Source organism: Lolium perenne, chromosome 6 (assembly GCF_019359855.2).
Source record: "Lolium perenne isolate Kyuss_39 chromosome 6, Kyuss_2.0, whole genome shotgun sequence".
In the NCBI taxonomy this organism is placed as follows: Eukaryota; Viridiplantae; Streptophyta; class Magnoliopsida; order Poales; family Poaceae; genus Lolium; species Lolium perenne.
The window spans coordinates 239,782,699-239,797,439 of NC_067249.2; the positions used below are offsets into that span (position 1 = coordinate 239,782,699).

General features: G+C 48.5%; 1 pseudogene; it reads right to left on the reverse strand.

The window, feature by feature from the left end:
- Positions 1-211: 211 nt before the first annotated feature.
- LOC139832664 (subtilisin-like protease SBT1.4) overlaps positions 212-14,741 on the reverse strand; it is a 30,674-nt pseudogene continuing 16,144 nt past the window's right edge.

Here is a 14,741-nt window from a genome sequence, read left to right on the forward strand (position 1 = left end):
GCCAGACTGGTTCTGTGCCGATGACCAGAACTATGCTGATGGTGGCCGTCGGCACCTCTAGCCTGTACCGACGGCCAATTTAACACCGACGGCCATCCTTATCGCCGCGCTTCGGAGGCTCCTGTGCCGAAGGCCCCGACATTTGGCCGTCGGCACATCGTCTGGCCGTCGGCGTACGACAATTCTCCCGTAGTGGCTGTTCACCCTCGCCCTATGCCTTGTACGTGGCCCTGGCATTGGTGCCGACGTTGCGCACCTCGCGGCGCTGCGTGACAACCGACGACTTGTTTAGTTTGAAGACCACCGAGAAGGCTAGCCAGGTAGTTGTGGTCCCCAACGGAGGAGCCCGTGCGGGTCGAGCAGTTGGCCGTTGGGCCGCCGAACACGGCTACCTGCTTGGCGGAGTAGCAGAGCGCGCAGAGGAAGGTGAGGTACTCCTCCGTGCCGACCTCGTGCACCAGTCCAGGGTTTAAGGCACAGTTGGGGTCCACATGGCCGGCACCTCGCGCCAACGGCGTGGACGCTTAGCTGATGGTCATGTCACTGTAGCTGGAGCTGTCCGCGTTGTACGCGGTGGTCATGAGGGCGGACCCATTGAATTCAATGGATTTTTATGCTGGAAGACCACCTGAGGGATAGAGGGCAACCGTGTGATGTGTTCCAACTCCCATGCCATGACTAAGCTTCTGATGCATCTCATTCCAATGGTATTATAATTCCAAGTGCTCTTTGTTTCCATGTGTGGGTATTATGTTGGCATGATCTTGATGGCTTCTTGGCGTGTTATCTATATTTGTATTCTGAAGGCTCTACACCAACCCCTCTCTATGATGGCACCCTGCAACGTGTGACCTCATCTGTGTCCTATTGATTCACAAATATATGATGTGCTAATGTTAGGTTAAGTAGACATTTGTGCAATTGGTGTGTCCGTCCTTGTTAGGTTCAGGTTGGTTGGAGAACCTTTGTACGGTAACATGACTACTATTTAACAACATAGTGTTGACTGCCAAAACCCACCGGCGGGCAGCGACTGTCAACACGGTAGAGCCGGGAAGAGCCTAGAGCTGCGGCTGGCTGAGACCCCTCCGAGCGACGGCCCGCAATGCTCTTCTGGTCACACGTCCGATGCGAAGTGCAAGGGCGTGCCACCTGACCTATACCTGGTCAGGAAGGTGATGGGGATGCCTCGCTTAGTTTCCTGCATGGCATACACGTAAACATTAAATACGAGCCTCGATCGGCTCTCAGGTTATCCTGTGAATCGGCTCAAAGAGCCGATCCACCCATGATTCGTACGGGGTGCACGAACATATGGTGATCCTGCTTGATCAAGATAAAGCTAATTAGATCTACGACGATTTAGGGTTTTCACCGCATAATCGGATCATCCTACTCCAGGTTGGGCCTCGCGGCCACGCACGGTGATCGTAAGCCGATCCTAAACAAGGCCTAAAAACCAACATGAAGTTGATCCTCGGAACATCCTGTTTAGGACTTGCGAACGCCACCCTACGTGCCGCTGGATCCTCCCCCCCTTTGTAAGGCCTAACTATTGCAGATATTAAACTAATCCTTGTAGAACAAGGAGCAATCGTAACGGACCAGATCTACTAAATAAAGATCAAGCGGGGTGCCGCCCCCACACCTGAGATAGGTGTGAGGGCGGCTAGACATGCAAGGGTTGCACTACGTAAGCATGTTATACGAAGAACTATGCTAACCCTAACACATCTATGATAACTACGTTGCTCGCCATCAAAGACGCTTCAGTACGAGCAACGCATGAACAACGTGGGGCTTGTGCTGCCTAGATCGCAAGATGCGATCTAGGCAGCATGTCGCTTACCTGATAGAAACCCTCGAGACGAAGGAGTTGGCGATGCGCCGAGATTGGTTTGTTTTGGGTTGAACGTGAGTTGTTGTTTTTCCATAAACCCTAGATACATATTTATAGTCCAGCGGACTTTCTAATTCGGACGTGCACCTAACCGTGCACGGGTAAAACTCTAACTCCTAACTTAAGATACGATCTAATAAATTACAGATAAATGGGCAATCTAGCCCAACTTTGCATATAAGGCCGATCTTCGTATTCTCTCCATATATAACCTTCAAGCTTATCTTGATCGTGGCCCACCTCCGACTTGGTCAAATTCTGGTGATAACACATGCCCCCCTGGTTTTGGAAATGACATTTCCAAAATCATTATGCTTTTTCGTCGGGTCATGTCGTGGCAGAGCAGAACCATTGCAGCATTTTTCGTCATGATGCCCTGTCTTCTCGTCTGTTCCACGTGATTTGACCGTTGTCTTTGGGCACTGCCTCCTCGAAAACTGCTGTGGCATTGAATTTTTTCACCATAGCCCCCTTTTATTTAACCGCTCTGAGCAGTTCGCCACTTCGTCATCCTGCTCTGTTCTGGCCATCGGCACCAAAAAACCCCCAATCTCCCACAGCCATGTCCTCCTCTTCTTCCTCTTCCTCGTCGGTCTTCCACGACTCCTCCTCCGAGCTTTCCTACGGGTCCTCCTCCTCCCGCGAGACGCCGCCGGACATCCGCGCCCCAGAAGCATGGGACCTGGAGGACCACGCCTCCTCCATCTGGTCCGAAGACGACCAGTCCCTGACCAGCGGGGACGAAGATCTTCAGTTCCTTGCCGTCGGGGAACTGGAGTCGGAAAGTGAGGACGACCAGTTCCCCTGGGACGGCTGCCCCACCTCCGAAGAAGAGGAAGAGGAAGACGACGACGACGACGACGACTCCCTCGAGGGCTACCCGCCAGCGAAACGCCTCCGCATGTGGTGGGACGACGACAGCAGCGACGATGAAGACGGAGATGAAGCTCCCGTAGAAGGCTATGGGAGCAGCGACGAGGAACCCATCGGCAGCAGTGCCGATGAGAGTTCCGAGGATGACGACGAAGGAAGTGATGGCCCGTAGATTAGGATCTACTAGTGTAGGCCTAGCAGTAGTAGATTGGTCAATAGACCCTTCTTTTGTTCTTCCTTCCTGAGAAATCGGCTCTTTCTTTGTAAGAAATCCCCTTATCAATTAAGAAAATCCCTTAATTAATTTCACTCCCTTGCCGATTGTCGAATGGAGTTGTCGTACAGGGAGCCGATAGCAGATCATCGGCTCATATTGCTGTCTGAGGCCAAGTTGTTGTATAAACAGGCCTAAGTCGCACCCAAACCATTAGACTGAATCCCTCAGCAATCATTAGGAGATCTCACGTCGTGGTCAGGAAGCTGTTGTATAAACTTATTCCGCTAAAGTCAATATCAGCGTATCGGCTTTGTTTTCTGAAGTCGATGCCCGTGCGTCGGCTGTACTTGCATACTGTTAATCTCCACACGTTCTCTCAAGTCGATGTCTGTGCATCGGCTGTGATTTTTTTTTTTTACTAATTTTTTACTGGCCGATTCTGAAATCGGCCCCCACATCTTACTGTCCATCATCCCACATGCTTGGGAAATATTTCTTGAGGTGTTGACCATTAACAGCCACTGGGAACTTTTCGCCGCTCAACTCCTCCAGCATGTATGCATTACCCTTCAAGGCCTGGACAACTTTGTACGGACCGTGCCAATTAGGAGACCATTTGCCATATGCCTTATCCCTGGTTCCCAATGGTAACACAGCTTCCCACACAAGATCACCAACTTGGAACTCCTTTGGCCTAACCTTTTTGTTGTAAGCACGAGCCACCCTGGCTTTGTTCTCCTTAATCTTCTCCAACGACCAAAGCCTGAGTTCTGTTGCGTCCTCAATAGTGTCGCTCATCAAAGCTGCATATTCTTCAACGTCGATCATTCGAAACGTGACACGTCTTGATCCAGCCGTAATTTCCCAAGGCAATACGGCTTCCTGTCCATAGACAAGCTGGTACGGCGAAGTCTTTATAGCTCCATGGCACGACATGCGGTAGGCCCATAATGCTTCTGATAACTTCTCATGCCAATCCCGAGGGTTCTCGTCAATTTTTCTCTTGATCAGCTTGATCAGACTCTGATTGGACGCCTCGGCCTGCCCGTTAGCTTGAGCATAGTACGGGGATGATCGGATCAGTTCAATCCCTAAGTCATCACAGAACTTTCTGAATTCTTTAGAAGTAAAGACCGAACCTCCATCGGTCGTGATAGTTTGGGGAATCCCAAACCTATGAATGACGTGTTCTTTCACAAACTTGATCACATCTTCTGATTTCACCTTTTTCATAGGGACGGCTTCCACCCACTTAGTGAAGTAATCTGTGATAACCAAAATCCATTCATGTTTTTTACCTGACGCCGGATGGATTTTGCCGATCATATCCAAGCCCCACCCCCGAAACGGCCAACGCTTGATGATGGGGTTCATCGCCGATCTTGGCACCATCTGAATCTTTCCAAACATCCGACACGCTTGGCACCCCTTGTAATAATTGAAGCAATCTTCAAGCATAGTGGGCCAATAAAACCCTGATCGCCCGATCAACCACTTCATCTTATGAGCCGATCGATGCGTTCCACGTGCGCCTTCATGCACCTCATGTAAGAGCCGATTAGATTTAGTCGGTCCTAGGCACTTGAGTAGCAACCCTTCCAATGTCCTGTAAAACATGTCGTCTCCTATAAGGACATACTTCATGGCTCTGTATCTTACCCGTTTAGGTGCCCCCCGAGCCGAATCTTTCAGATAATTGAAGATCTCGGCTCTCCAATCATCCTGTTCCAGAATTGTATCCGAACTTCCGATCCGTCACCGTATCTATGTAGCTTTGACGCCATTTGCTCGAGATTATTGGCGTCGGTATTCTGGGATCTTGGGATCCAATTAAAGTTGATGTACCGAAACTGTGTCATCAACTCACGGCATTCCACCCAATATGGGAAAAGTGATTCACTTTCGCAATTATATTCATCCGTGAGCTGGTTAATCACGAACTTTGAGTCTCCAAATAGCTCCACGACTTCCGCTCCAGCTTCTACTCGCAATTCCAGTCCCTTGCGTATTGCCTCATATTCTGCTACGTTGTTGGTGCAAGGGGTGGATAATCTGATGGAGAAGGAGTATTCTGCCCCCCGAGGCGACACAAGCAGAATGCCGATGCCACAACCACCGTCACAAACCGATCCATCGAAGAACATAGCCCATGCACGTATAGATAGTGCTGCTATATTGGTATTGATCCGTTCAGCGATGAGATCGGCCAACGCTTGGCCCTTGACTGCCTTCGCCGGCTGGTACCGGAGATCAAATTCTCGACAACGCCAACATCCACTTACCGAGTCGGCCTTTCAAAACAGGGGCCGACAACATGTGCTTGACAACATCTGATTCTGAGATGACGATGATCTCTGCCGTCAGAAGGAGTGATGAAGCTTAGTGCAGGTAAAGAACAGGCAGAGGCAAAGTTTCTCGACCTCAGGATATCTTGTCTCCGCGTCCAGCATCCTTCTGCTGAGGTAGAAAACGACTCTCTCAACGCCATCGTAGAGTTGCACCACCACCGAAGCAATGGACGTGTCGGCCACGACGAGTAGATGTAGAATGGCCTGTCTTGTCGGGGCGGAACTAGTACAGCGGCGTCGTCGATATCGCTTAATTTCATCAAACGCTCGTTGTCGTTCTGCCCCCCAGTGAAACTCGTCGTCAGATTTAGTTTTCACCAACGCCATGAACGGCTCGATTCGTCCTGACAGATTAGAGATGAACCGCCGGACGAAATTGATCTTGCCGATGAGGCGTTGGAGCTCCTTTTTCGTGGTTGGCGGCTGCATGGTACGCACAGCCTCCTGACTTTTCAGGCCGATCTCAATTCCCCGTCCATGAACCAGAAAACCTAGGAATTGACCAGCCGTCACGCCAAAGGCACACTTCTTCGGATTCATTCTCAGCCCGAATTTCCGAGTTCGGTCTAGGACGCGCCGTAGATCGTCCAAGTGCCCCTCCATGGAGACCGATTTGACCACCACGTCGTCGATATAAATCTCCACCAACTTGCCGATCAGATCATGAAATATATAATTCATGGCTCGTTGGTACGTTGCACCAGCATTCTTCAGCCCAAAGGTCATGACCACGTACTCGAACAAGCCTACTGCCCCCTGGTACCACTGAATGCGGTCTTGTGTATATCTTCCGGAGCCATGAAAATCTGATTATAACCGGCGTTGCCATCCATGAAGCTCAACACCTTGTGGCCAGCAGCGGCGTTTATCAATGTTTCTGCCACGGGCATTGGGTATTCGTCCTTTGGGGTGGCTCTGTTAAGATCTCGGAAATCGATGGCCACGCGCCATCGGCCGTCCTTCTTCTCCACCGGAACGATACTGGAGATCCACTCAGCATACCTGCATGGCCTGATGAATCCAGCGGCCAACATTTTCTCGATCTCCTTCTTGACTTCTTCCAGGATTTCGGCCCTCATCTGACGTGCTCGTTGTTGAAACGGCCGAAACCCTTTCTTAAGGGGGAGCCGATGCTCAATGATGCTCCTGTCCAACCCAGGCATCTCCGTGTAATCCCATGCAAAGCAATCCGGGTATTCCTTCAACAGGGCTATCATCCGTCCCCTGAGCTGTGGATCTAACTTCTTGCTGATAAAAGTAGGTCGAGGCTTATCCCCAGGACCGATGTCGACTTCTTCTAGCTCATCAGCTGATGTAAACCCGTACCCTAGCTTCCCGTCACCTGTGAGGTCGACGCCACACACCGGGAGAGCAGGTGATGCGGATACTACGGGCCGATTACTAGCATCGGCTTCTACCTTGATCATCACCAAGATGTTTTGGCGGTGTCGGGGCCGATCGCATGGAGCAGCCTCTTCCTTATCTTTGCCACGAGAGCAGTTGCCCTCGCCTTTATCTCCATCAAGGGGGTGTCCCAGTTCTATCATGTTGATGTTGAACGAGTGTCCTGGTTGGCACCTCCCAGGGTAAGTACCGTTGATCCTGTCAACGGCACGCGACGGTGAATGAGGCACTCCTGGTGCCGCCGATGTGCACGACAACGGCAGACGGGGCTGGAGTGGCACTTTTCCTCGGTAGGTCCTGAGAGCTGGCTCTAATAGAGAGTGCTGATTCTTCATGACCTCCTTGACCATCCGAACGGCGACATGCTCCAAAGTATTCACCGTGCTCTCGGAATGGAGACGCAACGAGTGAGCCACCATGCCACCAATCTCCTGGCGCACGGCCCTGGTACGTTCCTCTGACGGGACAGATAGATCCACTTCATCGAGTGCGCCTTCCGGTGAGAACCCCTTCCGCCTGACGCCATACGCACGGGTTCTGTGATATGAGCCGATGAGGTCGGCTTCGAGGGTGACTTTGATCTCGTCATACCTCTTCTTGAGCTCGTCAGGCAGCTCCTCGTAGGTGACTGGCGTGCCGTCCGCCATCTCAGATGTAGATGGCGATGTGGTTGATGTAGACGATTGTCCCACCGGCGTGCTGTAATGTGTTGACTGCCAAAACCCACCGGCGGGCAGCGACTGTCAACACGGTAGAGCCGGGAAGAGCCTAGAGCTGCGGCTGGCTGAGACCCCTCCGAGCGACGGCCCGCAATGCTCTTCTGGTCACACGTCCGATGCGAAGTGCAAGGGCGTGCCACCTGACCTATACCTGGTCAGGAAGGTGATGGGGATGCCTCGCTTAGTTTCCTGCATGGCATACACGTAAACATTAAATACGAGCCTCGATCGGCTCTCAGGTTATCCTGTGAATCGGCTCAAAGAGCCGATCCACCCATGATTCGTACGGGGTGCACGAACATATGGTGATCCTGCTTGATCAAGATAAAGCTAATTAGATCTACGACGATTTAGGGTTTTCACCGCATAATCGGATCATCCTACTCCAGGTTGGGCCTCGCGGCCACGCACGGTGATCGTAAGCCGATCCTAAACAAGGCCTAAAAACCAACATGAAGTTGATCCTCGGAACATCCTGTTTAGGACTTGCGAACGCCACCCTACGTGCCGCTGGATCCTCCCCCCCTTTGTAAGGCCTAACTATTGCAGATATTAAACTAATCCTTGCAGAACAAGGAGCAATCGTAACGGACCAGATCTACTAAATAAAGATCAAGCGGGGTGCCGCCCCCACACCTAAGATAGGTGTGAGGGCGGCTAGACATGCAAGGGTTGCACTACGTAAGCATGTTATACGAAGAACTATGCTAACCCTAACACATCTATGATAACTACGTTGCTCGCCATCAAAGACGCTTCAGTACGAGCAACGCATGAACAACGTGGGGCTTGTGCTGCCTAGATCGCAAGATGCGATCTAGGCAGCATGTCGCTTACCTGATAGAAACCCTCGAGACGAAGGAGTTGGCGATGCGCCGAGATTGGTTTGTTTTGGGTTGAACGTGAGTTGTTGTTTTTCCATAAACCCTAGATACATATTTATAGTCCAGCGGACTTTCTAATTCGGACGTGCACCTAACCGTGCACGGGTAAAACTCTAACTCCTAACTTAAGATACGATCTAATAAATTACAGATAAATGGGCAATCTAGCCCAACTTTGCATATAAGGCCGATCTTCGTATTCTCTCCATATATAACCTTCAAGCTTATCTTGATCGTGGCCCACCTCCGACTTGGTCAAATTCTGGTGATAACACATAGCTAGCTAGCTTGACTCACACGGTTTATTTATTTATTTTGCTACTGAAAAGACAATCTATGTTCTACTAAAATGCTTAATGTAGGATTTCATAGTAGTTTTCTTGAAGAACATATGTCATTGTGGTGAATATGTCTAGAGCTACTAAAACACATAATGTAGGATTTCAGAGGAAATGTGATACCCCAATTTTTTTTCTTAGGTTAAATTGATAATTTACTAACTTAAATGATCCAGAGTGATGTACTTTTTTGAACCTTGAATCTTAGTCCAAGATTGGAAGCAGGAATTCTGGCAGTTTCGATCGAATTGCATGTTCATACGCATGTGCGAACATGCACTGTGTGGTTGAATAAACTTTATATACGGTTTGAAGATGATAAAATGAGATGTCCTACGAGTTTGTATGATTTGGATAACTCCTCCATGTATGGGGATGTGGTCATGCACGAATGCGGTGTATAGGCCGGATGGCATGAACACTGGGCCGACCTCAGTCGTCTATGCCGCCGCGGTGGTGGAAGTATACGGTAGGGCCATAAGTGGTCTGAGATCCATTTTGGTCATGTTGGTACTTGGTAGGGCCATTTTGGTCTGAGCACGCTGTCCATCCATATCAAGTGCGGGGACTGAAAGGTTGTGATCCAGATCGTTGGCTTGTGCTGACCACTAAAATGGTTTTGACACTATGTCTTACATTATGTAACGGATAGAGTATTTTATGACCATGAGGCGAGCGTTGTGCAAAATGACCATGAGGGCCTCTCAGGTGCGTTGAAGGTTGTACATTTCCGGAGGCGAGCGTTGGACTATTGCGAGAGGTCTTCAGACGATTCAATATTCAGCCCCAAAAATGACCATGAGGGCCTCTCAGGTGCACTCAGCATTGTGCAAAATGCAATTGATTTTTGTGATTTAAGAACACATCCACTAGCCAGTGATGTGTTCCAACTAGCATGCCACGACTAACTTTCTGATACCATCCTACCTATCTTCTCTTCTGTGTGTATTCTGTTGGCAGGGTTTTGATGGCTTCTTGTTGCCATAGCTCTATTTTTTTTAATAGTTGAAGGTTGTACATTGGCTCCCTCTCACCATGGAATGTGTGAGTTTATACGTGACCTTGGTTCTTATCTGCGTCCTATTGGTTAGCGAATATATGATATGAAAATGTGAGATTAATTTGACATTTATGCAATTGGTGTGTCAGTCGTCCTTATTAGGTTTAGGTTAGTTGGAAAAATGTTGTATGGTGACATGCCTACCATTTAACAACGAGCCCCGCTTCAGTGCATCCCCCTCCCCAAACTCAAAAGATTGTTATGGGTATGTTGCCTCTAATTAGTTAATTAAAGGAATTAATTCATTTTGGCCCAAAGAATCCCATATTCATCCTTGTAGCCATATGAATAACCTTAAAAAATAAGGTGTTCCTCCTTTTTTTTAAACAATATCATTTCTGCAATTCTATAAAGAGCACAGAAGTGCACAAGTTTTTATTCGAATTCCATAAAGACCAGTCCAGAGTTTAAGACACGGTTGGGGTCAACATGGCGGCACCACGCGCGAGCGTCCTGGACACGATTGCCGGTGGACATGTCACCTAAGATGCCACTGGCGCTGTCCACGTTGTACACGGTGGTCATCACCAGCATGGACTTGATCGCTGTTGGGCTCCACGTTGGCCTTACTTGACGAAGTAGCGCCACGATGCTGCTTACAAGCCAGCACGCCATGGACGTGCCAGAAATGATTGTGTACTAACTCGACTCGTGTTGTTATCGAGCTCACTGGACAAGTTGGCGCCTGTCCTTCCCTACCGCTGTCACGCCAGGCTTGGGGATCTTTGGTGCATGCAAATTTGACCCACGGCAAGTGAAGGATGCCATCCTAGAGAAGGTGGGGTCGAGCCGATAACAGTTCCACGGAACAGGATTGCCGTGGTAGGGGATGCTTCGGCGCTTATGTACTACTTGATCTTCTCGGCGGAGGAAAATGAGATGGTCGTGGCGGGGTGGACATGGGGGCTGGTCATGGCCTAGTCACCGTATGCTTTCGTGCTCGAGGGATTGTGCCGCCGCCAACGGAGAGATTGACGACATGTCCTTTTGCCACACGGTACTCATGCTCTCGCCGAGCTCGCACAAGACGATCTTCCCGGCGACCAGCTTCGCCTCTTCGCAGAGTTCCGAGCCAACTTCCTCCACGGAGAATTCAGGTTTTGTGCAATCAAACCATATCGCTGACCGCTGCTCTCATTTTGACCTACAATGAGTAACTGCTATCACGAAACGATTTCATCAAGGAATCAGTGGCTACCGCTGTTCGGAACTATAAACTGTGGGTGAAATGAACAGAATCTACCACAAGGAATCAGCCTGTCGTAACCTGCAATTTTCTTCTCCTACTCCAATGTGTGCCTAACTGCCTATGTTATTGTACTTTACTACTCGCTCTGTCCCGAAAAGGATATCCCAAATTTATCCTAATTCATATAGTGCCTAGATCCGTGACATTTTTGTGTGGATGGAGAGAGAATTAACTACATGTTACAAAGTTTCGGCTAAACCCGAGCTGCCGACAGATAGATCATGTGTGAGCTCGTCGTGGGCTTCGTGTCGGTCAATGTAGTAACAATATTTTACCACTACATTATTAATTGCAAGAAGGTGATACACAAGTGTGCTACTTTTTGTTTTATCTCCAATGATCCTCTTCTTTTTGCAAGTTGACCGCAACACGTACAGCTAGATCGAGAATCATCGAATAGGGGTAGTAATTATACACTTGTCGGCCTTTGGTGTAGGAGTAAAATTTCAGATCTGACACCTGTTCGTAACTGTATAGCCTCTCTGAGCTTTGATCTTGAGATGTATCAATACCGAAGCAGAGCAATAATGTCTCTAGCTAGTGGGGCTTTTCCTGGCAGCGACGCAGGGAGACAACCGCTTAGCGCCTCATACTACTACAAGATGTATTAATGTTCTGCTCCACCAACAAAAAAAGACCTTGAGTGAAATTTGCTGGTGCACTAAGAATTAAACAAAATGCGGCGAATCCCTAACATGGAAGAGCGCCTCCAGAAGTCCATGATGTGTTCCAAGTCGCATGCCACGACTGAACTTCTGATGCATATCATTCCAATATTCTCATCCTAACGATCTTTGCTTTTGTGCGTATTCTGTTGGCGTGATCTTGATGGCTTGTTGTCGTGGTATCAAAATTTGTATTTTTGAAGGCTCTACAGCGGATACCTCTATACAGCATCACCCAACATTTTTTGCATGTATTTTCTATTAGATCGCAATGTAAGATGTGCAAAATGTGAGCTTAAGTAGGCATTGTGACTGTCCTTGTTAGGTTTAGGTTGGTTAGAGGACCGTTGTATGGTAACCATTTAATAACATCGCTAGCTAGACCCTACACATGATATTTTTGCTAGAAAATTATAAATAGCTAGACATAGAAACTGAAAAGAAAATCTATATTGTATTTCACGGTAGTGAATACTCCCTCCATTATTCTAAAATAATTAATTCATATTCTATGTTTGACTTAAGTCCAATTACTTCAAGTTTCACCAAGTTTAACCAAGTTTCATCCGACAATATATTTGGCTATGCAGGTCGTCCTCACTCTAGGTGGCCAGGGGGCAGGGAACTGATGTGGTGCAGCTGCCTGCTACAGGTGGTGGAGATCGGCTGTGGTGAGTTACATGAATGTATGATATTCTACGACTTAGGAGGACACGCTACAAAGATTTCAGGTTTGGTGAGTTCCGGGTGAAAGCGTTGCACCAACCTCTGTCTATGTCGACGTTCTTAGATGTCATTCCCATCCCTAGAGGCACGCATTGTTGAGGAGCCCCATCACCTCCCTCATCGTTTGCACCTCAGATTATGTAGGTAAGAACCTAAGTTTCCATCTTGTCGAAGCTGGCGTCGGTGACATAACTATTGCTTCCCCCTTTTCGAGCATCATCTTGAAAGTCTGGCACTTCGTCTGTTGACATTGACTTCTGTCGGTTTGTAGCTTTGTAGTCGACTACGAGTGCATGTGTCCTTGGAGTCGGTGTGGATGTCGGAGTTGGAACTCTGGATTTCGCCTTCGTCCCACAGGGTAAGGGTATCATATCTGCTTGTTTGGGTGGCAGAGAAGGCGGCTTGACTGGTGCGTAGCCTTGGGGTCGGTGTGAATGTCAGAGGGCCGGCTCCGGTTTTTTGGCATCATGTTGTAAGGTCTCGGCTTTGGTTTCTTTGACGCAAGAGAGCCTACTGGCCTCACTGGGACATGATTTTGAGACCAATGTGTATGTGTTGAAGATGTTCATATCGCTAGAGTGGTGGCTTGCAAGCAATTGTAATGTTTTCTTTTGTTGCTGTTGGAGATATGCCCAAGAGGCAATAATAAAAGTAGTTATTATATATCTTTATGTTTATGATAAATGTTTATATACCATGCTATAATTGTATTAACCGAAACATTGATACATGTGTGTTATGTAAACAACAATGAGTCCCTAGTAAGCCTCTTAACTAGCTTGTTGATTAATAGATGATTAGTTTCATAATCATGAACATTGGATGTTGTTAATAACAAGGTTATATCATTATATGAATGATGTAATGGACACACCCAATTAAGCGTAGCATAAGATCACGTCATTAAGTTATTTGCTATAAGCTTTCGATACATAGTTACCTAGTCCTTATGACCATGAGATCATGTAAATCACTTATGCTGGAAAGGTACTTTGATTACATCAAACGCCACTGCGTAAATGGGTGGTTATAAAGGTGGGGTTAAATATCCGGAAAGTATGAGTTGAGGCATATGGAACAACAGTGGGATTTGTCCATCCTGATGACGGATAGATATACTCTGGACCCTCTCGGTGGAATGTCGTCTAATGTCTTGCAAGCATATGAATAAGTTCATAAGAGACCACATACCACGGTACGAGTAAAGAGTACTTGTCAGGAGATGAGGTTGAACAAGGTATAGAGTGATACCGATGATCAAACCTCGGACAAGTAAAATATCGCGTGACAAAGGGAATTGGTATCGTATGTGAATGGTTTATTCGATCACTAAGTCATCGTTGAATATGTGGGAGCCATTATGGATCTCCAGATCCCACTATTGGTTATTGGTCGGAGAGAGATCTCAACCATGTCTACATTGTTCGCGAACCGTAGGGTGACACACTTAAGGTTTGATGTTGTAATAGTAGAACTTGAATATGGAATGGAGTTCGAAGTATTGTTCGAAGTCTCGGATGGGATCCCGGACATCACGAGGAGTTCCAGAATGGTCCGGAGAATAAGATTCATATATAGGAAGTCATATTCCAAGTTTGGAAATGATCCGGTGCATTTATGGAAGGTTCTAGAAGGTTCTAGAAAAGTCCGGAAGAAATCACTTTGGAAGGCGGAGTCCCGGAGGGACTCCACCACCATGGCCGGCCAAACCCTAGGGGGTGGAGTCCCAGGTGGACTCCACCTAAGGTGGCCGGCCACCCCCTCCCAAGGAAAGGTGGGAATCCCACCTCAAGTGGGAATCCCACCTTGGGTAGGTTTCATGTCATATGGAAGGTTTTGGTTTGGGGTCTTATTCGAAGACTTGTAGACCAACTCTTGGGTGTTCCACCTATATAATGAGGGACAAGGGGAGGGGGCCGACCACCCCAAGACCACAAGGTGGCCGCACCCTATAGTGGCCGGCGCCCCCCTCTCCCAAACCCTAGCCGCCCCCTCTCCTCCACCTCTCCCGCAACGCTTAGCGAAGCTCCGCCAAAGTTCTCCATCACCACCGCCACCACGCCGTCGTGCTGCCGGATTCAAGGAGGAGCTACTACTTCCGCTGCCCGCTGGAACGGGGAGAAGGACGTCGTCTTCATCAACACCGAACGTGTGACCGAGTACGGAGGTGCTGCCCGATCGTGGCACCGTGATCAAGATCTTCTACGCGCTTTTGCAAGCGGCAAGTTATCGTCTACCGCAGCAACAAGAGCCTCATCTTGTAGGCTTTGGAAATCTTCAAGGGTGAGTCTCGATCATCTCCTCGTTGCTCCCGTCTTCTAGATTGCATCTTGGCTTGGATTGCGTTCTCGCGGTAGG